Source organism: Amblyomma mixtum, chromosome 7, assembly GCF_055824585.1.
Source record: "Amblyomma mixtum isolate Tamu chromosome 7, ASM5582458v1, whole genome shotgun sequence".
Lineage (NCBI taxonomy): Eukaryota > Metazoa > Arthropoda > Arachnida > Ixodida > Ixodidae > Amblyomma > Amblyomma mixtum.
In genome coordinates, this window is record NC_143018.1 from 25,303,652 (window position 1) to 25,327,821 (window position 24,170).

The 24,170-nt window shown below is 49.7% G+C and overlaps 1 protein-coding gene across 3 annotated transcripts in view; it reads left to right on the plus strand.

Annotated features, from left to right (window-relative positions):
• Positions 1–24,170, plus strand: part of LOC149335362 (uncharacterized) — a 150,485-nt gene that overhangs the window by 108,796 nt on the left and 17,519 nt on the right. The window contains exon 1 of one of the 3 annotated variants that reach the window (XM_089552046.1): positions 12,255–12,452. The exons of the other annotated variants lie outside the window; for them this stretch is intronic. The gene's annotated coding sequence lies outside the window, so the exon portion shown is untranslated. Of the gene's footprint in view, positions 1–12,254; positions 12,453–24,170 lie in introns of those variants that run through there. 3 annotated transcript variants of the gene reach the window in all.

Sequence of the window (24,170 nt, forward strand, 5' to 3'; positions counted from 1 at the left end):
TGATCGCGGACGCTATCGGAGCCGTTCAATGGAAGAGGTGGTGGCGATGCCGATGTTGAAAATTTTGATTTTGAGGAAACGAGACGGCGCAGCAGTTGTCTCGCTTGTCGATGGACACCCGAGGAAGGAGGGGACGAAAGAAGAAAGAGAGGAAGTGGTGCCGTAGTGGAGGGCTCCGGCCGCCGCGGACGGGTTCGAACCCGGGAACTCCGGCTCATTGGCGGAGCCCCCTAACTACTGAGCCACCGCGGTGGTGCTGGTACAGTCATTCCCCTTTTTATCGGGGCAGACACGGTGTGCTGGATCGGGCTGTGAAGTCAAAGAAAAAAAAGTTAAAAGGGCGCCGAAGAAAAGACGAAAAATGAAACATCTTAGTAAAGTTTCGCTCTTTCTTCTACCAAAAAGCGAATAGGTTCTTTTTCTCTTCTTTCTTCTGCACCAGGGGTGCCCCGTCGGAGACGGCTTGTTATTACTTGAAGGCTGAAGGTCTATAGGAGATGATAACAACAGAGAACTTGCAGGGGATATAACTTGAAGCTTTATATACAATAGTTTACATATATATACAAGTTGAGCAGTGAGCACCACAACAACATGGAACTGGCTAACATTTAGGGGAGGCCCCTACTCGGCATAGCCGAAGATGCGTTACATCTATCTCCGTAGCCCAGAACCTCTTTTTCCGGGCTCCGGGACCCAGTTTTAAAGACACATGGGCCCGGCCCGTATTCATCAGCATCCAATCGTGTCGAACCCGTAACACGATTGGTTATTAGGCGTGTGGCCCGCCCTCCAACTTCCGTAGGGCACATAGCTCTCTCCCAAATGTACATATTGTAAAAAGGGCATCATTTTCACTTAAAACATAGTACATTCCGAGAATTCACACACATACGGATTGGCTGCCTGGGTTACGCGCCCCGCCCCACACTTCCACTGTATTACACAAACTCTCTCCCCTATGGAAAGAAAAGCAAAACACTTACAAACCACATAGCAAAACACTCCCACTATATCAGACCAACTCTCTCCCCTAAGGAGGAAGAAGCAAAACACACAAAACAACATAGCAAGACACTTCCACGGGTACGTCTGTCTCCCCAGTACCCGTGACCTTGACGCTTCCCGGCACTAGGGCAATTGTCGGCCCCAACCCGGCTGCGACTGTCGCAAACCACACCCGGGAGCGCAGATCCACTTTCCGATAAGAGTCGGATCACAATGGACTGCCGACCCCACCAGTTGTCCTCCGGGGTCCGGGCGGCGACATAAGTCAAGCGGCCGCCACTGTCCCCAATTAAGCAGGTGGCAGTGCTCGTTCTGTGCGGCGGCGTCTTCTGCGCGCGCCCGTTTCTTGAGCCCGCGTTGTCGAGCCCCGGGGCCATACCGGACGCCAGTCAGCTGCACCGCCGCCCACAGCTCCCATTCATCCGGACGCGCCTGGCCCCGCTTCGTTCGGCAGTGTTCTCTTCTCAAAAGAAAAGCGGTCGAACCTCCGAACGAAGCGTCCGAAACTTAATTGGGCCGCAAGTGGTGTTTGTGAAGCCGCGGTGAGCTGTCGGCGTAAGATGAAACGGCGGCGTGACCTTTTTATGCTCTTGGTTCTTTGTGCACTGGCACAAAGCGGCCCCGGCGAGAAACACGCGTCCTTCCCCAAAAGGGGACAATGGGAGGCTTGGGTGAGCCGGCCGCTCCCTCTCTGGCTGCTGCCCGCTTTGCTCTGTCCTCGCAGCCCCCCCCCCCCCCCCCCCCCCCCCCCCCCCCCCCCCCCCCCCCCCCCCCCCCCCGCCGGGGGTCCTCCGGGTTCTGCAGCGGCGACACCAAAGGCGACAGAAAGATGGGCGCTCCTAATGAGACCGCGCGCATCCACATCTCTCCTTGGGGCCCGCTCAACGACGAAGCCCCCCTTCCTTAGCCGCTAAGAAAGGAGGGGGGAGGGGGGGAATAAACCCACATGGCGCATGGTAGCCCTCTACACGCCCCCCTCAAAATTCATCTAAGGGTTGCAGCACGCTTAGATGAATAAAAACACACAAACAAAAGGGCTAGTGGCTTAACTACAACGCCAGCAGTCCCGCAACTCGGTTACAGCTTCCGCGTTACGCGCTACCCCTGCGGCTGCAGTCGGTCGTTTCCCTCCCGCGTGGCCAACAAACGACGCCGCGTACACACATGGCGCGTGACAAATAGAGACGGCACTCTGCACTTGCTGTCCATGCCAGCGAGGAATTGCCGTTCAAGCCGTGCTTACCAACGCGCGTACAAACAATGAAAGCTACGGCTTCACGGACTGCATGCAGTGTCCTTCACAGCCCGCGGCAGAGTGTTCTCATGTCTGAACTGTGCCTCTGGCAGAGTTCGCACTTTTCACCACACGTTCACATCACTGCTGCGGATGACACCAGGGGTTCCTCCCCGTCCTCTGCCACGGCCCGTACGCCGCCGTCCGAATGCCAGCAACAGTTATGTAGCCGAGATAATGCGTCAGCATTGCTGTGCGAGCTCCCTTTGCGGTGCCGCACCGCTACATTGTACCTTTGCAGCGCTAGCGCCCAACGTGTTAGCTTAGCCCCGTGTGGAGTGCTGGCTCGTCGTGCCGCGTGGCGCTGCACTCCCGCAAAAACCGCGGGAATTTTGAATGTTTGTTACATTCCACTGATTTTCGGAAACACTTGATGCGAGCGCAGGAAGCATTTTATAGGTGACGTTTTGCAGCGAGGAGGCAGACTCGGTCGTGGTAATCTTCATGCAGACTCTGTAGTTTTCTCAAAATGTCCTCATTGATTTACGCGGTGTTCGCCGCTGGCGGTCCATAGATGGCGCTAGTTGCTGACATGTCCTAGAGTTCCTGTATATGCTCCCGCAGGGAGCAGAGTTGCGCGAAGGTCAGCCATCATGTTCTAAGCTGTGCGGGAAAGCCACTTCTCGTACGTACAGGGGCTGCGTAGCTCGCTGTGTAGGGCGCTTGGGCTTTTTTTTTTTTCTCCTTTAAATAGATTGACTTGATGGCAAGTTTCTAAACGTAACGCTGAAAACTAATCTGTGATTTGCCCAGGGTGTGCATACAGCACGAAAAAAAAATCGCCAAAGGTTAACAGCAAATCTTGATCATGACAAACTGACGAAAAAAAGACTGGAAACGGCCTGCGAGTTTTTTTTTTCTTTCTGGAACTAGTAATTTCAGAAGAACAAGCAGTTCCGTTCCAGATGAGACAGCGTCTGTCCCATCCTGTCTTCGTGCGTGCACGTCTTAAGAACAAAAATAGTATAGCGATGAATTACTTTTTTTCACAACTAGCACAGCCGTGTGTTCTGTATACGAGTTGTGCGCGGAAAATACGAAAACGCATCTCTCTGGAACCACATTAAAATAATTGTGCAACTTGTTGTAGGCAAGCAGACTAAAGCAACGGGAATGCATTGAACGAGGCGAGTCTGACATAACGAAAAAATTAACACTCAATTGCTTGCCCAACACATTTCACAAAATGTACCCCGTTGCTAAATGCAGTGATAGTTCGGATCTTTAAAGGACCTTGAAAGTACTCTTACACGTAGATCTTATTTAACTTTCCTCATTTTTTATCGAAAAGCACTATCGTTTCACCTTAGTTATTAAATTGCAATAGTTGTTGATTACTGTGGTAGGTTTTCGTGCCTGCTTCATCCTTATTGCTCGGAAAAACTAATTTAATGTTCCGCTTTGAATTTTTGTACTCCTTCTTCGTAGATTCGGCTTAGTTCGCAGTATCAAAACATTTCGCGACTCCTGGATTTTTTTAAAGCCGGGGTTATAGGCTGATTTGCTGTCTTCTAGCTGAAATTATTCGCGGCATCAAGATTTGCGACACTTGTTTACATGCCATTTTTGCCTATCCTATCGTCACATCTCTCACTTAATCCTTTTTTAGATGGTTTTTAAGGGCATTTTTACTAAGAACAATACTTTATAGCGTAGGCAGACAAATGGTTTAGGGGGGTGTAACTGCCCAAAGCGACTCAGGCTATGACAGGGAACAGTACATGGCCTCTAGAATTTCGGCTCCATCGAAATTCGACAGCCGCGGCCGGGATCGAACCCGCGTCATTCGGGTCAGCAGCCGAGAGCTATAACCACTAAGCCACCGCAGCGGCTGCATAGGCAAATTAAATGTTTATGCAGGTGAGACTGGCATCGAAATGTAGCAAAACTTTGCATGTAATTTATTGCTTCTTGAACATTCATTGTCCCTTATATTTCACCTCGAACCATCGCTACAGAAGCCTCGAAGCAGCAGTAGAGTAAGCAGAGCCTGCCCTAGTGAAGGGCCAAAGAGTTGCAGATGCAGACTGTAAATTCTGTACAATTTTAATGCAGTGATATGCTACAAATACTGCTTCGAGGGACAGGTATAGGCTCAAACTAGTATCCATAAAAGGACACTAAGTGAAAGATATAGACAAACAAGATTTTCGTTGCCTGTTCCTTATTTGATAATGCGTGTAAGTAAGAAAAAAAACTAGCGATTTGTTCAAGGTAAACAAATGTCGACAGATGAAAAATGTTTTTACCAATACAATTCTGACCTCGCTGTCGAAACAGGCAAATGTTGGTTGTGATGGCACTGGTAGATCGTGAAACATGTTAGAAATTTTTATTTATTCATCAGTACTGTAAGCCTTTCAAAGCCGCAAACAGGAGAGGTTCATTCTCAAGAGCCACTTGAGGCGCCGACGCACTTCGGCCGCCGACCTTCCACATGGCACTGCGTAAAACGCTTTGCCGTTTCCCTGTGCGATTGCTGCAGTTTGGCGCACTGCACCCAGTCATAGCTGACGAGTGCATCCGTCACTGCCACTTCAGAACACCAAACCTGACGCCACAGGTGTGCACGGAAAACAAATGAATGTAGCCGACGGCGCGGGCACACATGAGGCGTCGAGCTGACAGCTCGCTCGGCGCTGCACCTGTGAAGTCAGCTTCTCCGCGGAGGGTAGAACACACGACGTCACGAAAATCATGTGACCGCCTCTCGGCGAATGGCGTTCGGAGCGGCGAGGGAAAACAGACGCGCAACTCTGCTACCTTTGGTAGCATATACAGGAACTCTAACATGTCCAGGAAAAGCTGGGCGTGCGTGCCAAATGGAGCGATCGAGCGAGCTCGAAACAAAGGCGAAAAAAAAAAAAAACCTTTCGCTCTCGTCCTGCAAGCTGCTGCCTATATAGCCGCGCGCAGCAACGAGAATTGGCACAATTTGACCCGAGCGGAGAAGAAGAGGAAAAAAAGAAAAACTAGGTTGCCGTGTGTGTACGCGCGCGGTTTGCACACACCTATTGCGCGACACGAGAGCGGCCGCTTTCTTCCCTCTCTCTTTCACTCTCTCTCTTTCCCTGACGCGCCGAGAAACAAAGAGAAAAGGAATAGAACGAAGAGCCGAAATTGCTCCGATAAGCGGAGAGAGAGAGAGAGAGAGCCTCCTTCCCCGCGTTGTCTGACAGGTGCGCGGGCCATCCGCGGCATGGCCTGCCTTGCCTTGCCTCTCGCGTACACGGGCGAAATGAAATCCCGTTATAACGAAACGGCCTGGAATGAGATAATGGATGTGACGGAGGAAACGAGATTCCTCTCGAAAAAGCCTCGCTCTCATTACTCGTAGTCGCTCGTGTTGTCAAAGTGAAATTTTTTTCCTAACAGCGATTACATACCGAAACGTTTTTTTTTTTTATCTTCTCTCTTTCTAAAGCAAAACTAAAGCGAAAGAATAAAAAACGGAATAAAATAGACGGGCTACGTACTACATGACCCTCTCGGTTCACTTTGGGAAGGCTGCTGCACACTTTTCCGTAGTCGTTCTCTACAGTGAAGGTTAAAATTTCCGTGCCTTACGTTGCACTATATGCATCTGGCAAAGTGACTTTTTTTAGTGTTGTTCTTGCTTGTTTGCCCTGTCTTTTATAGGAGGAGCCACTGTCACTTCTTAACACATTCTTCTGCTTTCTTTGTCTGTGTTTCTTTTTCTTGCAGCTAGTCCAGATTCAGCGGTAACCCTCTTCTATACACTCCGAACAGAAAGGAATAAAAAGGGTGTAAGGGAGTAAAACCATTAAGTGCACTCTTTTTTTAGAGTGCGCTCGAGGGCAGCTTAGTCCCTTTTTATTCCCGGTGTAAAAAGGGTGTAAGGAAGTAAAACACTCCCTTTTGAAGTGCGCTAGAGCTCAGCTTAGTCCCTTTTTACTCCTATATAGACATTCGTGTTGAGAGCGTGTGGTCCGTGAGTGCAGGCGCGCAAATGCCAGGCGTCCGGTGCGCTTGTCGTGTGGCATGCTTGCCAGACAAGTTTCCACTTCTGTAACCGAATAGAAATGTAAAGAAAAAGATATGTGTGGAACGAAGTGTGCTAACTTCGCCGCAGTATTTAAATGCCAACAGCACTATAGGTTCTATGATCTTTACAAACGCATTCACCGACCTGTTCGAGCAGGTTTGCTGCTGATCTTGCTTTTTTAGACTTCCTGCGCAGAGGCTGTCGAAACTTCTACTTGGAATTTTGCAAACACCCAATCTTCGTTCTCTTAGCCTTTTATTCTGTACGCAGTTTCAGCGCCGAAACATGTACCGTGTCTTTTCAAAAGAGCGCCAGTGAGGCGCTGTAGAAAGTGGTGCGCTGGATTCTAACTATAGTAAATTTTTAACAAGTTAACGAGTAAACGAGTATATGTGAGCTTGCACTGTGAAACGACGATCGGAATACGGCACAGCGTCTGTGTTCTTGCAAACAGCACGAAATACGGCACGGGAGAAGAGACAGATGGCACGACGTCCCTTGCCTTACACAAAAATAAAAACATTACTAACTCGAGTAAAACTATGAAATGGTGGATAGCGTGTTTTCTCCTTTAGTTTTGATATTTATGGCCTACTTAGCCTGAGTTCAGCAAGTAAGCCTCAAAGCTATACATGGCTGAGCGCATTCTTATAAAGAAATGTGGCAGCAGTACATCCGAAGATTACCGTGTAGAACAACTGCCTCTGTGAGCAGCGATTGCTGGGGGATTATCCGGGGTTAAACGGCATTGGTTTAGCACATAATTCTTTGACCCTTCCATGTCGCGAAACTCCCCGTAGGTCCCATGTATTAAAATCCTGCGTTCTGATTTTTCCACAACTTGACGGTTAGCCGATTGTCACGCCACCTAGCGTTGCCAAAAACACGCAGTGTAAGCGTAAACACAAGTTGCAGGGCGTCATCACTAGCTGCTTTTCTAGCTCACAGTCGGCGCCTCCGTCGGCATGCAGGTGTGATCAAAGAGCTTTGGTTGTGTCTTAACCGAAGCCTGTCGTGTTCGCCTTCAACCCAGTGAAGACGTTATCTAAATGGGCTTCAGAATGGCCGATTTCGTGAATACGCCCTATATTCGAGTTAACTAAACTACAGGGGGCGCTGAAAGCCTGGCAAAATGGCGGACGTAGGATGTAATGGATTAGTATCCATTGGAACAACGCGCGCTGGAGATTGGTGCAAAGGAAATGATCGAGGTTTAATGCTTTCGTTTTGGTACACCTGTTAGGAGACGAATAGCGAGCGGCACCGTAGCTGTCAGACTTTGTGTTAAAGACATTTTGTGCGTGACCGAAGTGGAATAGTCCTCCCTTGTGGCACTTGCACTCAGCGCCCTTGTAAGGTGGCGGAGTACATGATATAGCTATATCTCTATCGCCTCTTCGCCCCTCAGAGCGCGCTGAAAAGAAGTCTTCCTCGCTGTTTCGGGCCTGTTTAATTTCTTTTTAAGAGCCGAATTATTCCTTTTCTGCCGTGCTTCGAGCCGAGTCCCCCGCCAGCCCTCCTCTCTCCTGCTCGAAATATCTCCATCTCTGCGGCCCCTAGGAGGCTGTTGATTCTTCCCTTTCCGCGGGCGTCCCCTCCACCGTGGAAGATTTCCGCGGTTGACGTTCTGGGCGCCTCGGTCGCTGGACACGACGACGCTGCCGCCGCGCCGGCCCTCTCTCGCGCGGCCCGTAAAACAAGACCAGCGGCGGCCGCGGTCGAGATAAGCGCGAAAGCGAAAACGAGCGCTTTCCTGCCTCCCTTCTTGCTTCTTCGGTCGCCGATGCGTCATTGCCAGTTGCGTGCATCGTTTGAGGACTCTCACGTGTGCGAACGTCAAGTTGATCAACTGGTCGTTGCTGCTGTACGGGACGGGGGTGTGCGTTCTTCCGTGGCCTACTGAAGCGCAGGGCATCAGCAAAACAACAACAACAAAAAATTGGTGTGGTTTATCTCTGGTTAAACCTGGTTGGTTGCGAAAGCAATAGAAGCTGCAGAGCAACTGGATTCAGATATAGACTTTTCGTCGGTGACTTCCACGGCGAGACTCCTCGAGGAGCGCGGCACGACCGGCGGCTCCTCCTGGCTGCGGTAGAGAGAGCAAGCTAGCGTCACGCGTCGCCATAGCAACGGAGAGGCTGACGTCACACCATCTGTTAGGCGTGGCGGCGGCTCCTCGAGGAGCAGGGGGGTCCACGGGCCACGCGACGAGCGGTTAGACATGGCGTAGTATTGCTTTCACAATAAAATAATGGAGAGGCGGGTTAGTCCACTGGCTGCCTCCGTTGACTTTTTTGTCTCATATCGCTCCGATGTAATCTTTTTCCGAGTGCGACATACTTTCCTATAGACACCTTTCTTTTCTCCTTCTTTCTCTCTCTTCGTTTGTTTTGTTGTTTCATTGCTTATTTCCCCCTCTCATTGCTGGACACGGTTATGACCGTTTCTGGCCATTCTGACACGGAGCACTGGTATAGTGGCGCAGACTGCGCGGTTAGTGTGTCCACCCAGAAAGTGACCCACTACCGCGCCTTTCCTTTATATCCTAAGTGTTCCTCAGTTCAGTGATCGATCGCTGAAACCGGACAGAGACTTTCGCTGCAGGCAGAGCCGGCCAGGGTGCGTTGCTTTCGGTGGCGACTCGTTTTGCGATGATCGCAAAGTACCGTCCACGTAAGAAGCCTACTCGTACAACTGACGCTGCACGCAACTAGCGTCCCCGCTCGAAGCTTACACGGTCTCGCGTACAAGGAAGAAGCGGCGGGCCTCCACATCAGCTGCTGGTCGCGGCACTGATTTCGGGAGGGCGGCGCAGAGGCAGGCACTCGTCCACCATGAAGGAGCGCCAGACGAGCAGACGAGATCGGTGTCCGTTAAGAGCGACGGGAGCTCCCCCTGCCGTCGCCGGCTGCAACTACGATAAGAGTTGATAAGTCGCCGACGACGCCTTCGTTTTCGAGGACGAGCTACAGAGATGGAGAGAGGGGGGGGGGGGGGGGGATAGGTCCGAAGCCGTGTCTTTACTCACTAAAATAGTGCAGCGCTGGCGAAGCTGCGAACTAGCGTCGGTCAGTGGAAAGGTTCCGTTACTTGTCGTACGATGGCGTTAGTATCGCTTTCTGCCTGCTTGCTGTGTGGGCCGACAGAACGACTACACTTGCGCAAACTCCTCTTCAGACTACAAAGAGCTCAGTCAAGTTTGTTAAGCGATCAAATGAGCTGGATAAAGTGAGCCCAGCAATTTTGTCCACACCACAGCGACCGCTACCTCATCAGCGCGCTCAGCATCTTTCGCTCTGCTGCACAGTAAAGGAATGAAACGGAGATGCGCCCGTCGCTTGGGGTCCCAAGCTGCTGCTGCTGCTCGGTCCGCGCGCACTGCGGTCGTCGTGTTTATTATCTATTGCGTCCTCCTTCTCTGCTGACCGGCGGCGATAAGAGAGGCGTGCGCCTGTTATCGGAGGGGGAGCTCCTTGCCGCCCCCCCAAGGACGTCCAAGCGGGACACCACCACACGGCGATCGGACAGCGCTTTGACAGCGTGGCAGGTCCTCGCACCCTGTTAACCAGAGTGACCTGTTACCCGTAGAGCTACGTGATCATTATGAAAGGGAACTCCACCCCAGTCGAAAAAAAAAAAATTCACAGAATAGTGCCCAAAATACGGCAAAATGCTTTGTCGTGCGTCAGGGTTCTTTTTTTTATTGTTACTGTAGTATTTTCTGTAGTGCTTTTCTGCAGGTCTGTTCATACGACAAAGAACAGCACAGTACTACAAATGTTGTGTTTTTTCGACAAAAGTTTGTCATTGACAAGCTCATGGCCAAAAATACTAGAAACAGTTTGTTTTGACGCCAGAAAATTTCTGTTGTGTTTTTCGACTCGGATTCGTTCGCCCTCAATCGAAAAAAAAAATTATTAATGCTCATTCTCTAGACTTGCAATAACCATCTACATAGTGCTGCAGTATATGAGGCTTAAGCCCCGAACGTGCACGTGGGTTATTAGGGGCGCCGTATTGGGGGCCTGCGGATTAATTTCGACCACCTGGCCCTTACAAAATTTTTTGAGTCTATAGACTTTTTATGAACAAATCATATAGACAGTCTATAAATCTATGGCCATACACTTTTAGTGGACTTTTGACTGTAGACAATCTATAGACTATTAATAGATAAAAAGAAATATGTAAACAAAACAGTAGAGTTTATAAGAAGTCTATAGGAAGTTTACAGATAACTTTTTAAGGAAAGGGGGGGGGGGGAGAGAGAGATCTTTAACGTGCGCTGTCAACGTGATTACACGGTAGGGTGTTGGCGCGACCGGCTTCTTCGTTTCCACTGTCCAATCGGCAAGCTTCAGAGAAAAAAAGATAAGGAAACAACCAGATTAGATAATGGGGGCATGTATCGTGAAACTTCTCTCTTTCCGAGCAATGTGTATGCAAGCAGGCTATATGCTGTGATAAGGGTCGTGGTTTGACGAGAGAGCGAGCTGCTGCTATATGCTTGTCCTTGATTGCTCTCGCTTAGCCTTTTTTTTTCTTATTGAGTCTTTTATCTCTAAAATCGTTCAGATACGAGGCCTGTGTGTTCTGATTGGCGCCCGCCAGTCCGTGTGTGCACTTCCCACCGACAATCGATTCATTTCACTTTCGACTGCGGAGTTCAAGCATTCAGGCCTGCCATTACATCTATTTATATGTTTCTTCTTACTCCTCCTGGTCTTTACTTTCACTTTGTTTTCTGTTTCGATGTGAGTTGAGTCGATTGCGTCGTCCGTTATCGGAGCTGGCTGCTTCTTCTATTGCAATGTAATGGATTCGTATCGCGAAAGAAAAAAAGAGAAAGCCTGACCACGACTCCGAAAGGTATAAAAGCGACATGACATACATGGCTCATAAGATGTGAAGATCGAACTTAGTGGGGTAAAAATAGTACACGAACTCGAAGCCAGTTCATGTTCACGCTTAGTTCCCTGTACGTGCACACGTACAACGAAGCATACCCTTATAAAAATGGTCTATAGGCAGTCTGTAGACTTCTTATAGACTGTTGCCTTCCTGTAGACATTTCCTTTTGTCTGTCCATAGTCTATAGACTGCGTATAGACAAAAGTCTACTAAATGTGTGTGGCCATAAATCTATAGGTTGCCTGTAGACCGTCTATAGCATTTGTATCTACGATTTGTCTATAGAGAGTCTATAAGCTATAGGCAAAGAAATTTTGTTAGGGCACGCACCAAAAAGGGTAATAAATTAAGGTTACACTGTGCTCACAGTACGCACATGACCCACACGCACAAACACGAAAGCCAGTTCATGTCCACACTTCATTCCTAGTACGTTCATACGTACACCTATACATACACACTACAAACTGCAGCAAATTTTGGTTACAGTGTGTTGACAGTACACACACACACGCGCGCGCACACACACACACACGCACACACACACACACACACACACACACACACACACACACACACACACACGCACGCACGCACGCACGCACGCACGCACACACACACACACACGCACACACAATCACCAAAGCCAGTTCATGTTCACTCTTCGTTTCCAGTGTGTGCACGCATACACCAAAGCGCACATGCGAAAACCAGTTCTGTTGAAATTTGGTTTCAATGCGCATGCAGACACGCACCAAAACACATGTACACCAAACTCAATTCATGGTCACACTTGATTCTCATGCATACACATATACACCGGAACACGCGCATCAAAACCAGTCCACGGTCAGTTCCACTCGAACTCGGTCCCAAAGCTTCGTCAAGGCGAAGCCTGGCATGCTTTCTACCTTTCCTTCACATTTCTAAGTTTCCTCTGTTTCCCTCTTTTCAGCGACCTTCGCTCTTTCTTTCTGCCATTATTATACCCGCCCGCAGAGTCGCGGTTGCTCGGGTGCCGTCGCTGACTGAGCGCTGACATTGAATTGTCCGCCGCGTCGCTTAAAGGGCGCGCGCTCGCTGCTGCGTCAGCCGCGACATTCTGAGCTTGCATGCTGGCCCCGTCATATAAAAGTTAGGCGAGCGCACGGAATTCCCGGCTGGCTTTCAAAAACAGCTGCACCGCAGGGGAAGCGCCAGTCAGGCGCATCCGGCGACATCTGTGAATTTGCGGCAAGTATTGGAGCTCCTAACGGCCTCTATTCCGAGCTTTAGATATTAACCTTAAGAAACAAAAACATTGACGCTATAGTATATCATTCCGACGCTATATGGCTTGAAAACAAACGTTTTCTTAAAATGCACATGGATCATGTATCACAATCTGAGGGTTGCCCTTGAGATTTGAACATTACATACAACATGTATGGACAGGAGCCGGTAGCTTATATTCGGGTAGGCCTATAGCTTCGTTTGGATTCGAAATTTGTTCGACTGTAGGTTGTTATCAAGAACGTGAGTTCATTTTCGATAGTTTGGAATGGATCGCGTTACTACGAAACTCGACTGGCGCGCGAAAAAGTTTTCTTCGTTGCGCAGGTAATTAAAAAAAAATCTAACTCTGCTTACTCAAAAAAAAAATAGAAAAATATTTGTCGGCTTCGGTAGGCGAATCGCTATGGAATTCAACTGCCTAGAGAGCCTGTATAGTTATATATATCAAGGGCGGAAGAAACTGGTGATTACGGTGACTGAGTCATTACCTGTGACGTATATATATGGAGGAAAAATAGCTCGCTTTGCGATGTAGCTTCAGATGGTTGCTCGTTCTCGGGCTCACAATAGTATAGTATAGTATAGTATAGTGTAGTGTAGTGTAGTGTAGTGTAGTGTAGTGTAGTATAGTATAGTATAGTATAGTATAGTATAGTATAGTATAGTATAGTATAGTATAGTATAGTATAGTATAGTATAGTATAGTGTAGTGTAGTGTAGTGTAGTGTAGTGTAGTATAGTATAGTGCAGTATAGTATAGTATAGTATAGTGTAGTGTAGTGTAGTATAGTGTAGTATAGTGTAGTGTAGTATAGTATAGTATAGTATAGTGTATAGTATAGTATAGTATAGTATAGTATAGTATAGTATAGTATAGTATAGTATAGTGTAGTGTAGTGTAGTGTAGTCGGATACAATTTACGAACGAAGCGGCTTTTTCCCATCAAAGCACCTCTTCCAGCCAATGGCCTCGGCCGATTCTCATGACCGTGCTAGCGTGACAATGCAGGGAGTGGCGCCACAATGGAGAGAGGGGTTAATCCTCGATCATAGACAGAAGGGATTATCCCCTTTCATCTACTGCTTCCTGCTTTGTCACACCCTAGCAGGGTCATGAGAATTGGCCGGCGCCATTGGCTGGAAGGGGGGTCCTTTGACGGGGAAAAGTCGCTTCGTTCTCGAGTTGTATCCGACAGTAGTGTGTAAACTATTGCTTTCCAGTGCGAAACTACGGAAGAAGAAAAAATTAAAGGAAAGGAACGGTAATTGAGGAAAAGAGAAATTAATCGCGCCCTATTCAGACTTTCCTTACGAGCTGCAAGCGCCCCTTCTTTCACTCGCAGTAGGTCTGTTCTTTTTTTCCCCCTTGGTTTTCGAGCAGCGCGCGGCGCTTCTCCCTTTCGTCCAGCGGTGCAACCGCAGCAACCGACCGCTGTCGTGTGTAATGCGCATTGGCGGCTGCTCGCGACACTGCTTCGACCGGGAGTGGACGCACCGTGCCGTGACCGCCATCGACAAAATGCGCGGCCGGTTGCCTGCTGCTACCGGGGCAAAACATCCGCCTTTTATTTCTCTATTATTCTTTACACTGTGGTTTTTTCCTTTGCTACGGCCTCCCTCCTGAGAAGCGCGTGAATGACCTCCTTTTCGATTCGATTCCGGCAGTGCGCGCCCGGATCGATGCGGTTCGCATGCGCGAGGCGCTGTAGGAATGAGCGAACCGCACCTTGAAACGAAGAGCGTAAGATGGGAGAAGAAATTTGGCTTCGTTCGTCACGAATGCCAGGTTGCTTTCTGTAGCTTGGTGTTTACGCTGCTCTCGCTTGATTAGCCCCGTAATGCATATGTCGTCTTCGATCTTCTGCCGTTTCTTTCTTTCTTTCTTTCTTTCTTTCTTTCTTTCTTTCTTTCTTTCTTTCTTTCTTTCTTTCTTTCTTTCTTTCTTTCTTTCTTTCTTTCTTTCTTTCTTTCTTTCTTTCTTCCTTTCTTTCTTTTTCCTTCTTTCTTTCTTTCTTTTCTCTCTTTCTTTCCTTCTTTCTGTACAGATCGCATGGTCGACTTCACTCATTGTAATGCAGCTGACTAACGCTGCGTCTCGTCCAATCAACAGCGAGGGTGCTTTCTTTCCTTGTTCCTTCCTTCTCTTCATTTTTTCCTTTCCTTTCTTTCTTTCTTTCTTTCTTTCTTTCTTTCTTTCTTTCTTTCTTTCTTTCTTCTTTCTTTCCCTCCTTCCTTCCTTCCTTGCTGTCTTTCTTTCTTTCCGTACGGATCACACACTCGACTTCACTGATTGTAATGTAGCTGACTCTAACGCTGCGTCTCGTCCAATCAGCAGCGAGGGCACAGTTTTCTTTTCTGCAGTGTGAACTTTCTCTGGCACGTCTGCATCTTGTCAGCGAGGGTAAATCTTCAGGGCACGGGAAGAGCTACTGCCCCCCTCCGTTTTGTGCGATAAATTTTTCGTCTATTAAAGGACGACATATATGCCGCCCTATCTTTTTTTTCTTTTTTCGTAAGTGAATGTTTATAATGTAGGGCACATATGAGACTCGTGCAAAGGAAGTGTCGGTGTCGGCTCACCCGGTCGCTATAAAGTGTGACGAAGCAAATGTCAGGGTTGTCAGCAGCGCACATTCCGGTCGACAATGTTGCTATACTGAGAAAGCTACAATGCCATTCTTGATGTTCCTAGGTCTCTTTTTCTGCCCCTTTACTCCGGATCGGTCAGAGCTTTGAACATTAAAAGCTCAAACTACACTATAGAACATATAAATTGGTATGCTAAGTATTCTGCCTGAGCTCTATACTGTGTCCGTCATCATTCGTGACCTATGTCATCTCCAGCGCGCCCCGCTTACGTTATAATGCACATCTGCCTTTTAGAACTTTTTTAACGCATCAGTTCTTCAACCTAAGTGCCACTGTAAGCAGAATAATTGCTTACTGTGCCCCCTCGCAGTAACTTTTTCAAGAAATGTGTTGCAGAAGGGGCGCTCTGATGAGCCTTCAAAGTTGCTTTCCGCTTCCAGCGCGTTCATTGAACTCGCAGATTTCTCGCGTTTCAATTTCTCAGAATTCCTTATTGTGACTTAAATATACACTCAGCCTCGCAAATATTTGATTATCTATACTTGACGTTGTTACCTCTTTCCGGAAGCGTGGAAACCTCCAGCACAGTGCATGGTGGAAGGTCAGAGGGAAACAACTGTTAGACTTACGACTGAAGAATTTGTTTAGTCTACGTTTGTGATTTCAGGGATATATTTTACTCGCTGACTATACCGACTATACCGCTATACCGCGAGGAAGAGGGCGGAGTGGGTGAAGGAACAAACGCGGGTTAATGACATCCTAGTTGAAATCAAGAGGAAGAAGTGGGCTTGGGCAGGGCATGTAATGCGAAGGCAAGGCAACCGCTGGTCCTTAAGGAGTGGATTCCAAGAGAAGGCAAACGTAGCAAGGGACGGCAGAAAGTTAGGTGGGCGGATGAGATAAAGTTTGCGGAGATACAATGGCCGCAACTGGCAAAGGACAGGGCTAATTGGAGAGACATGGGAGAGGCCTTTGCCCTGGAGTGGTTGTAGTCATGCTGATGATGATGATGATACCGCTGATAACGTTTTGCTTAGGTCTGAAAGCGAATGTTTCTGTTTCGCGACACAATTCACCCGTGTATGTCGTCAGTGAATCGCACAGCAAGTCTATAGGATCTCGCGAAACAGTATTGCAAGAGCGTTGAGCGCCCACGGGCGGTAGTAACTGAACGTCACGGGTCGCCTTTACCAGTCCCAGAGTGTGCATGCGCAAGAGTGCGGAGAGGCGCATCGTGTGCATCACAGTATAGCAATCATCTGCCGGGACTGGATGCATCGCGTTATACGGCACGCATGGTCGTCGTCAACCAACCAGATCGGTACCGCTGCGCCGGAAGCCGACGTTACATCCAAAACGCCAGCTTCCTCATTGCCTCAGATATTACGGTGCAGCGCTGTATGAGGCATCAGGTAGCCATTCAAGCTGATTACGGACTGGATTCAGGCGGCATGCATGCACTTCGCTCGTGAGAACTGCACGCAGTTGCTGACTGGTCGGGTGCCCACCTGCTTGATGGCCAATCAGAGTCATGCACACACGTGATGGCCGAGGCCCCGGCCAAGCACAGTGCTCACTATTAGCCGGTTAGCGCCGACCGTGACTTCCAGAAACCACTGCGCCGTTTTGTATAGGGGCGCTGGTGAGGGCACACAACAACGGCGATGTTCGCGCGCGCGTGCTCTTTTTCGACACTGTGTTTACTGCAGGGTGCAGTGCCATACAGTTATTCCTTTTTTTACCCTCGTTTTCTCCTCTCCATCGTTGGCCAGTGCGGTGACGACACCGGGGCGCCTGCGATCCCACTGCCGGCTGTGTGCGTCAGGTCGTGAACAAGTGGCCGCCATCTTTGTCTCTCGGTTTCTCCTCTCCCCCACTGCTGCTTCTTCCTACTCTCTTCGTTTCTCTCTCTCTCTCTCTCCACCTTTACTCGAGTGCCTGTGCCTGGATGCGCACGCTAACTCGCTGCAGCTGCTTGCATCGGTACAACACAGCGCAGGTTTTCATTGTGTGCGCTCTGTTGTCGTGGCTTGACTGGTATGGTCTTTATATTCGCGTTCTCTTTTTTTCCTGCGCACTCGGGAACGAGTGTTGGAAAAGTGGAGCGAGTACCGGAAAGGAAGGGAGATGCTGAATCTTCGCTGCTTTGTTATCTTTCTATTTTATTTTTTACTTCGCCGTCTTCCGCAGAAGTCGCCTCGTGGGAGTATACGGCATCGCGGAGACAGTAAAAGCAAAGGTGAATCGCTTGATCGTGTTAAAACTGCCTCAGTAAGGCGAATTGGTATCTGCGGGAACCGGGCAGAACCCCACTGAGCTTCTGGCAGTTGACCTGATTTCAGATTTATCCGCGTTAACAAATAAGTTTTTGTTTCCCCGCGTGAAGTGGCGAGCGGAAAAAAATACAAATAAAACGAAATGCACCTTGTATATTCGCGCTGCATATTCGCGCACAACGGAGCAATTCTAGACCACAGTTCTCTCAATGGGTGTAGTCTATTATCTTTAACGTTCAGATTGACTAATCTGCTCGGTTCTCTGCAAGCGAGCAAGGTAACTGTAGCTATAGATTTCTCGCATGCGCTCACCCTGCTTCGCATACGAGGGCGTGCTTCTTAAGAGGGAACGGAGAAAGGATAAGTGGATATCAGCCATAGGCTGCAACATAAGACGCTTCGAACACGTCTGACTTATTGGATGTAAATGCTGCGCTGACAGAGCGCATGTTGCAGGCATCATCGACTCAACTGCTTGGTACAGTGGCAAACGGCGGCCGTTGTCTGACGCGTATCTAACGTCACTGTGACGTAACCGTCGGCCTATATGCATACGCTGCAAAAACTAGCATCGCCGCCTAAAAACCTGAATCCATGCTCGCAGCAATGTAAGCGGTCGCCGCGAAAATGCGAAATTCAATTCATCCGATCGCCATTTTATTCTTTAGGAGGACGCGAATGTCATGTTGAAACTTCGCGGGCGCGTTGCGGAAGTTACTTCTATTTTCTATCGATTTGAAAAACGGATGTGACGAAATGTAGAAAAGCCTTCAGCGTGTTATTTATCTGGCGGTCTCTTTTGTTTAGCGCGGTCATGTCACGGCCAGGGTCACGAAGAGTCTTCCATGTTTATCGTTGACCTTCCGCCATGATGATGTTATTCAATGTTTACTTGCGTTCGCCAGCTGTCGAATGCCTTGGATTGCTTTTGTAGCAGGAGAGACCTCGGTTCTGTGTGTTTTGTAACACGTTTTATGCCTACTGTTCCTGCGCGTATTGTAAGGCAGAATCTTAAAAATATAAAATAAAATATGTTTTCGACTGCACTTTGGGCGGCGCAGGGACTAAGCACGGTATGTGAGCGCGACGTTTGACTTTACCGAGCGGAAAGCTGTAGATATTTTTTTTTGTTTTTGCTTTCCACGTCGCGCTAATGCATTACGACGCGGTCGGAGCTGTTGCCAACAAAGAGAAACGTATGGATGCTTTGTTTTTCCTTTTGTGTTCCCAATGGCGGCCGAACTTCGCCAGCTGTGTGACGTGACGTCAGTGCAGCTGAAGCCACAGATATCGCAACGAACGAAGGACTGTGCGCGACTCGTGACATTCGCTTTTCGCTAGTGTTCCTCCTTATGCTTTCCGACTTCTCTATTCAATTCATTTCCTATTTTGACTGCGTTCAGCAGACTCGCGCTCCTATGTGTTTTTTTGGCAATGCTGCGTTTAAATGGGTATTCACTGGTGTCACTTTGTCATGGCGTCCAAATGTAAGAAGGTGGCGCGGCGTCAGTAACATGTAAGATTATCCTAGTGTTTCGAAGCAACACATCTTCAATTTCCTTTAGTCTGGCTCGCATAACGACGCTGTTTCGTTTGTTTCTTCTACCGGAGCTGAATCCTCGGTGCGCGCAGGTTACGTCATCTGTTCCGCATTGAACGTATGCGGCGATAACTTCAAGCGCTCATCGTCGTGAAACATCTACAGGCGACTCCCGTGTCATAACGTCTCCAAAGCGAGCCTCGATCAGTCCCCGTTTTTCAATAGTAACTGCGCTGCTTATCGTGAAACTGCGAACGCTTGGCTCAAACTTAGCTAACACCGCATGTAACCACTTCAAGTTTGCAGGTCAAATCCACGCGACTCGGACCCCCCACTATACTGACACAAGTCATGCTTATTGCTCTTTCTGTATGCATTTGGTGCATAATAGCTCAGAATCATGACATATATAGCTTGCGACTATGTGTGTGTGTTGCGACTTGCTCTGTACGATAGCCGGAGATGTACTGACACTTCGTTCGCCTTTTCTTGGCACATATACAGCGACGACAGTAGGCTGCGCTATTGAACTACTGCAGTTGTGCAGGCCAGTGATGTACTGCTCCAGTAGTGCACCATAGTGCACGTCAGTATAGAGCACTACAGTAATAGTGCGGAATAGCGCACATCAGTATGATGCACTGCTGCACCAGTGCTCAATAGTGTACTACTGTAGTAGTGCAGAGTAGGGCACAGCAGTAGTGCACTACTGCAATAGTACATAATAGTGCGCTGCTTCACCTATATAGACAACAGTGCACAACAGAAGTGTACTGATGCAATAGGGCACAGCAGTGGTTCTTCATGCAGTACTCCACTAGTGCCCAATAGTGCATTGCTACAACTATGGACAACAGTGCACAGCAGTATTGCTTCGTTCAGTACTACACTAGTGGAACCTAACCGTGCACTGCTGCAATCATAGATAACAGTGCAGAGGAGTTGTGCACCACTGCACAGCAACTGTGCGGGGTCAGGCAACTGCGCACAGTGCTGCACAGTAAAGCACCCGGCGCACAACGGGATAGCGACGTCGTCGTAGGCTCCTTTCGCACAAGCCCCGCCCGCACCGGCTTCGGAAACCCGCGGGTGCGTTCAGTCAATGCCAAAGCGCGGCATCCCCTCCCGTTTGTTTCCTCGTGCAGGGTTTCCTCCACGACGGCGCCAGTTTATTCCTTATCGCTCTTTTCCCCGCCGACAGACACGCCCGCCCATTAATCAGCCGAGTGTCGCGTGCACAACACACACCACTCTGTTGTCGTGTACGCAGTTTCCCCGTGGCCCCGCACACAGAGGCACACTGATCCGATACGCACACACGCACGCACACGACAGCCCGCGGGCAGGCTCTTCTCTGTCCGAAAAACGCATTGAATATAGTTACACGGAGCGCAGCGGACGCTCTGCAACTGTGAGGTTGCGTAGGAGGGAACTGAGGGAACGCAAGGGAGCACCATCGCTTTAACCGTTAATTTGCGACTTCGTTTGCGGTGGCATTGATTTTCTTCACACGTGCGCTCTTTAGGCTCCGTAATCGTTACTTCATAATTGTTAAGGCGGCCCCAATGTTGGTTTCCCGATTAATAAGATTGATTTATTTATTGAGTGATTGTGATTTAACGTCCCAAAGCGGCTCAGGCTACGAGGGACGCCGTAGTGGAGGGCTCCGGAAATTTCGACCACGGTTCTTTAACGGGCACTGACATCGCACAGTACACGGGCCTCTAGAATTTCGCCTCCATCGAAATTCAGCCACCGCGGTCGGGATCGAACCCGCGTAAGGAACAGTAGACATTTTCAAAGCAGAATACGTAGCCCTATTTCGTGTGTTTGCGAGCGATGTTGGCATATCCGATCAAATTGTCAATTATTAGCACACGTGCTCCGGATTTTGTCCTCGTTCTACTGGTGGCCTGCGACGTCATTGTTGGGCCAGCGTGGAACGTGGGGAAGCCAAGTTTGACAAATAATTATATAAAGAGTCCACGGTGATCAGGCTCCGTGGAATGACGCCACAAACATGGCACTATACCGGTAGACCGGGGCACAGGTATGCGAATTATCCATGGAGACGTCACCTTGGCGTGCAGAGAGGTTTTTCGGGTGCACCGCCCTCACCCCACCCTCAAATTGCGCAGTTGACTGTCGCAACACGAGCCCCGAAACTTTCGTAATGAACATCGCCATGCTTTTGCGCCTTGGCCCCCAACCCACTCTCGTGACACTACCAGCGTGACCGGAGTCTTAAATCAGCGCCTGGTTGCGTGGCATGTAAGTGCCCCGATGCACTCTAAACACAAAAGGAGTAAAAAAGGGACTGAGCTGCCCTGTAGCGCACTCCCTTTGAGGGACAGGGTATTCTGCGCAAGCCCTGGAGTAGGTTTCCGTCGCTAAGAATACGGAATACTTACAGTTGGGCTACTGAAACAAATACCATCCTCAAAACGGGCGAATTTATATAGTAGTTACGAAGATTTCAACCGAGGTTTCAACCTCCTCTGTTTGCCAACGTCAAGACCTCCGGTTCCGCGTTGAAACTTAGCCTCCCCTCATCGTTGACTGCATCAAATTACTTTGTTTTGCGGGCCGTAATATACCTCCGTTGCCGAGGGTAGTAAGCATTCCCTTTATTCAGTGATCGAAATCTACCCCGGAACTTGAACGGCAAACCTTGCCCTTAAACTCCATTTTTACTCCCATATACGCCTATTTGTGTCTAAAGTGTGGGGCCGGGAAAACAAGACAATTAGATCCCTGCCCCGTGTTTTAGGAACGATCGGAAGCCGGAAAGAGGTAGGAGTAGCACTGCAGCAGGTTACGGATCGAACGGCGAGTTGTTGGTTCCTCGGCTGCAGTACGCGGGAGCAAATTGACTACAATTTCCAAACCTTTTAACCCCGATGAAGCAGATTACCGCCTGGCCCCGCGGACTTGCACCAGTTAAGGAACCGGTGGATACCCACGGGATTCTCTGCTACCCATGGGATTCGAACTCAGTGCCTCCTGCGTATGTTGTGCGGGCTCTACCCCTAGGTCATCGCTGCTGCGCGGTGCCTGTCCTCTCGCTAGTGCGTTGCTTAGTTCTGTAAGAAAGCAAGCCCATATCTGACCCAGCTCGCCTCTTTTAAGACGCGCGAAAACTTGAGCACTGATGGCCTCGGCCCTATGCGGAACTTGAACGCGTGCCGCAAACGTTACGCAACCGCGACGCATAAATACCGTTCCACGTATGGGTGACGGAAGGTTGGGAGGGGGGGGGGGGGGGGGGGTGCTCTATGCCGCATCAGAATAGTCTCCTCCTTCCCGCGTACGCAGGCCGCGCCGCATTTGGAACGGCGCACGCTTTTAGAAGCGGCAGAAAGAGCCGCTTCCGTAAGTGTTGCGTGACAGCCGGCCGCAGGGATCACCTCTGCGTCATGCGACGGAACCCAACTGGAGGGGAAGTGCGCCGTTTTCTTGATGTGGCAACAACTGTCAGACGCGAGCCACGGCCGCAGAGATGCCTTAGCGTTTGCGTCTTCCGTTGCTGGAAGTAGTTTGGATGCCAGCAGGTATTTTAACACATGTTTAATGGCATACTTTCTCCTACCGGTCGGACCACGAACTGCATCTATGCGTACCCCTTATTAGGCTCTTCTTTTTTTTGCTCTGCTCATACTCACAAGGGCTCGAACGGCGTGTTTTGAAAGCTTACCGCGTGTATATCTGTGTTGTTATTGATGCGATGGCGTAAGAGGTCCCGTTCCGCGCAAAACCAGGCGTCGGCGGCGTCGTCGTGACTGGAAAATCCTGATTGGTCGAGAGGGTAGTGACGTGAAAAGCAGTTAAGCGGAATCCAGCCGCTGCCCTTTTGGGTCGGGAGCCGGGCTAGTTGCCTCTACATCAATGAGGAACTTTCGTTCAGTGAGATAAATGGAGATCGCGCAGGAGACGAATTACATTATAGGAAAGCTTAGTTAATTAGGGGTAATAGCTAGCGTCACCAGTTAATACGGACGATGATGCGTAATAGAGCAGTCTGTGATGACAACAAGCATGCAGATGTCTGTGAAAGGGTGCGCGAGGGGACCCCTAAGCGACCGTAGGGACCCTTTAACGCCATTGTGTCACACTCTTAGGGTACCTGAGCTCTTTTTTTTTATTATTACCTTCTGAGTGTAGTCACTCGTGACACTTGTCAAATTTTGAGAGCTAGAGAACCGCAATAAATGACGTAAATATGACAGCTCGCACGTGGCCTGTGTATACCTATACCGGAGAGCCCCAGGAGCCACGTGCTTCGCGTCTGACACGTACGCGAGCATAAAGACAAAAACAGGAAAGTCAAGTAGAGAGAAGACAGTCGCGTGGGAAGCCGCCAATCGTTCCCGCCTGGCGGACCACCAGAGCCCCAAGGCCGCACCTATCACATTCACCGCGAGACAGCGGACGAAAGTGCGCAGGGGGGGGGGGGGGGGGGGGGGCAGCATCTTTTTCGGGACACACCGCTTCGGTCGGACCGCCGCTGGTGGCGTAGGAAAACCCAAACATGGGGCCGCCTCAGGAGCTCCTTCGGAGAGAGAGCAGCACGGAGAGAGTGCGGCTAACGTAATTTTCTCCTCTTCCGAACCCTCCCACCCTGTCGCATCTCGCCGCGCCAACTATCTTTAGCCGCCTAACCGATTAACCCTTTCCCCGAGCGACCTGGCGTGTCTGTGTGTATGTGGGAGAGCGCATAAGCACGGCTTCAGTGCGGCAGTGCAGCAGGAACAGTCGCGGCGGCGGTATCTTCTGTGTCGCGCTCGCGCCGAAAGCGTACGTCAGCAAGAGGAGGAAGTCGTTTTGTAGGGGAGAAAGCGCTCGCCGCGCCATCCCGCGACGGAGCCGGGAGGCTTTCCCGCATGGCGTCGCCGTGACGTCGTCGTCACGTGCTTCTCCGCACGGCACGCGCTCTCCAAGGTCGCGCCGTGCATGCGAAGCGTTCCAAGCGCGCTGCGTCGTCATTTTGAATCTGCCGCGCGAGGCGAGGCTCTTCTAATCACAGCACGTGAGGATCACAGCGCAATTCTAGCTCCAATCTACGACCTTGTCTCGTGCACAGATCTTTCTTTTCGTTGTCGAGACCTAAAGAGACGTACGCCCAATGCGACCATAAGTTCCAAAACTTACATGAAGGTGGCGCTTGTGTTGTTCAGCTCATGAATGAAAACGGCTGTCGGCAGTAGCGCCACCAGCCCGCGTAACGCCAAAGCAGGCGTCGTGCGACCAGCGTAGGCGTGTATGCTATTC